The sequence below is a fragment of the Capricornis sumatraensis genome, chromosome 9, assembly GCF_032405125.1.
Source record: "Capricornis sumatraensis isolate serow.1 chromosome 9, serow.2, whole genome shotgun sequence".
Taxonomy (NCBI): Eukaryota; Metazoa; Chordata; class Mammalia; order Artiodactyla; family Bovidae; genus Capricornis; species Capricornis sumatraensis.
The window spans coordinates 11789493-11793342 of record NC_091077.1 but is presented as its reverse complement, the minus strand read 5'-3'; positions in this window follow the sequence as shown (position 1 = coordinate 11793342).

The window sequence follows — 3850 nt, the reverse complement described above, 5'->3', positions numbered from 1 at the left end:
TCTGCAACCCCATGGACGGTAGCTGGCCAGGCTCCATTGTCCATATGATTCTCCGGGCAAGAATACTGGAGTGGATTACCATACCCTCCCCGAGGGGATTTTCCCAACCCAGGAATGGAACCCTTATCTCCTGCATTGATAGACAGGTTCTTTACCACTGAGCCACCTGGGAAGCTACATCCCTACAATTCACTCACTCTTATGATTCCCATCATCCTTGCTGCGAGATTCTGACCATTTCATAGATGGGGAAACTGAGGCCCAGAATGGCCACATCACCCACCCGAGACCACACAGTCGAAAAGCAGAAGAGACTGGGTTTGCCCCGGACCTCCGATAGAAGATTGGGGTGCCCTGTGGCCATGCCCATCATTTTCCTCCTCTGTCTGTGGGATTTCCCAGGCAAGAATACTAGAGTAGGTTATCATTTCCAACTCCAGGGGATCTTCCTGACCCAGGGATAGAACCCGCATCTCCTGCATAGGCAGGCAGGTTCTTTACCACTGAGCCCCACCTGGAAAGCCCAGTGACATGTTACATGGCAGCTACAATACTAAAAATATAATATATACAGCTATCATTCTGATTGGTTGACTAGTCCTGGATCAGTTACTTCCGAGCTGAGGAATCGCAGGCCAGCAGCCCAATCACACCCCACTCCACCTCACCCACATGCTGGTTTTCCAGCTGATCAACAGGGACCCATGTTCCCTCCTTGCCCCACACAGTTGTGGACCAGAGGTCCTGAGATTGTCCAGGGGCATTGGGGCTGGGACTTCAGGGCAGAGGGTGTGGAACAAACACCGTGATGCCTCAACAGGGGCCAGATCAGGAAGACTGCAGGGGACTTCCTTCAGTGGGGCCCTACTGGGTGCAGGCTCTGCTCTGTATCTTGTTTAGTTGCTAAGTCGACCCCATGGACTGTAACCCACCAGGCTCCTCTATCCATAGGATTTCCCAGGCAAGAATATTGGAGTGGGCTGCCATTTCTTTCTCGAGGGGATCTTCCCCACCCAGGGATCAAACCTGCATTAGCAGGTGGATTCTTTACCCCTGAGCCACTAGGGAAGCTCTGCTTCTGCAGAAAGGCAAATGAACCAAAGCTCTGCCCTCCATGCTGACATTCTAGTGGGGGGTGGGGGTGGGGGTCTGACAGTAGACAAATTAAGTAGGTAGATTTCATGATGGGGGGATGGTGAACAGTGACAGACTCAGAAAGCAGGGAGTATCCAGAGAATTAGATTTATGACATGAAGGCCTGGGTGGAGGTTAGGTCAGGGAACATTTGGGCAAGGAGAGGAGGAGACAGAGGTTATCTGGTTCTCTGGGTAAGAATGCTCCAGGCAGAGACAACTGCCTGTGTAAAGGCCCTGCGGTCACACCACACCCAGTGTTTTCCAAAAGAAAAACTGTAGCCAAGTGAGAGTGGGAAAGTGGGAGGAGGTGAGGGCAGGGAGGTGGCCCAGCAGAGCAGGCAGGATCTTATGGGCTGAAAGAGGACACGTGGTTTTACTCCGAGGGAAGAGGGAGCCATGGAGTGCTCTTGAGCAGAGATGAGACCTGACTCAGGCACCCTTGGGCCTCTTGGAGGGGAAAGGAGTGTGGGTTGGCGGGGGTGGGGGGCGTTGCAGAAGCTGGAACGTAGACCCAGGAGATAACATGGCTGGGCCAGGGTGGGGTCCAATAAGAAGGAGAAGTAGAGAGATTCTGGGTCCATCTCAAGGCAGAGCTGTAGGACTTGCTGATTATGCCAGATTATGGGGGGGGGGGAGGGGGAGGAGCCAGGGTGGGGGTGGGGGAGTGTAATGTCCCCCTTCGTGCCTTCCCCAAGCCTTCTCTCTCATATCACTGGTTCCCTCCTCAGCCTGCTCTGTGAAGCCAGTAGACAGGCATTATAGTCCCATTCTCCAGAAAGGAAAATTGAGTCCCAAGCTGGTTACATCTGCTCCAAGGGCCCAAGACACATCCCTGGGTGGGGGTGGGGGACAGTGGCTCCCTAGGCTGGAAACCTCACCCCCACCCACCCCCAGCTTTTCTAAGCACCAGCTGTCAGACCTGTGGGGGAGGGGAGGATGTCCAGCCCTGGCGTTTCCAGTTTTAAGGGAAAAAACCCAAAAATCCACTTTGGGCCTGGTCTGGGTCCCTCCCTTCCCAGTCTCCTCCCATATCCACTCCCCTCCCCCTGAGGAAACTGAGGCCCAGAGAGGCCCCAGTTTCCCTGATGGGGCCCCCTTCCCATGCCCTGTACAGATCAAAAGGACAGCAAGGGCAGGAATGGGTTAATTTTACAATGGGGGTGCTCCACCACCCCTGGGATAATGTGCGTCTGTCTCTGGCCGAGGGTGACCTTTTTTTTCCATGACCACAATCCTCCCCTTTTTAGACTATTATGTACTTAATGTTTTATTTAATTGTCTAGGCTGTTACATTCTTGAATCCATTCCTTCAAAAGAATCTTTATTTTGATGTCCTAATTAAAAAACCTTTCTCATTGCCTCAGATAGTCTGTAAGCTTAACAAATACATACTAACACAAGGAACACAAAGCTATGGATTCTAGCTGGAAAAACTTCAGGGCTACCAGGGGGTTAAGGACACATTAGCATCCAACTGAGACTTGCTGCTGGAGCTTGGGCTCCTTGCAGACACTTGGGGACCCTGCTGCCTGCCTGTGGATCTCCGTTTAGCTACTTGTGAACTGTGCCTCAACTTTCCCCTTCTGCAAAATGGGAATCATAGCAACATCTGCCTCAAAGGTATTTTGAGGAGTCAGTGAATTAAAATAGATAACTCTAGTTGAATCTACTAAAGGGCTTCCATGATGGCTCAGATAGTAAAGAACCTTCCTGCAATGCAGGAGACCTGTGTTCAAAACCTGGGTCAGGAAGATCCCCTGGAGAAGGGAATGGGTACTCCAGTATTCTTGCCTGGAGAATTCCAGGGACAGAGGAGCCTGGCGGGCTATAGCTACACAACTGAGCGACTAACACTTTCTTTCACTTTCTCTAGGTGAATCTGGCCTTGCTCAGATTAAGTGCTTTACAAATAATAGTGTGGTTTTTTGTTTGTTTTAAATGATGAGATGGTTTCAGAGACAAGTCTGTCACATGACTAATTAGAAAAGGAAACAACTCTCCTATGATGTGATTTCTCTGTTGATTAACGCAGTGTCCATGAATCCCTGAAATATGTTTCCCACCAGGTGAAAAGCTGGCCCAGAAAAGGCCAGCTCCTGGACCTCGGACCTCTAAGGCCCTGGGGCCCCGCAGTTCCGCTTTCTTGGCGCCAGCCAGCCTGGCTTCCACGAAGGGCCCCTTTAAAATGCCCCACCCCTCGCACAGCTCTCGGGTGGACTCTGGCCTCTCTGGGCCTCAGTTTCCTCATCTGGAAAACAAAGGAGGAAGTTCCTGTTAGCGTAGAAACTGGCGTTGGAGATTCAGCAAGACAAAGGCAGCCAATACAGGGTGGTCCCCGCAACGTGGGAGCCCCGAGTCATTTCTGAGCGCGGCCCCTCCCCAGCCTACACGCCTGCGGCCAGACAGGGCAAGCAGGTCCCGGCAAGACTCCTCCCCGTCCTCTATCCCCTGGGATCCGCCAGCCGTTTTACACAGGGGCCAGAAAGTGCAGACACCCAAAGGGCAGGTTGCACCTTAATGTGGGTGTGTGCGCGCGCGCGCGCGCGTGCGGCGCCCCTGGGTCTGTGTTTTCGCTCCACTTTCCTGCTGGCTTCCAGCTGCCCCGCCAGTTCCGGGGAGGGCCCTGGGCTCGCGGCTGCTCCCCCGCCCCCCTTTATAAAGGCCAGGCGGGCCTTGGGAAAGCTTGCACAGCTGCCCAGCTTGGCGACAGAAAC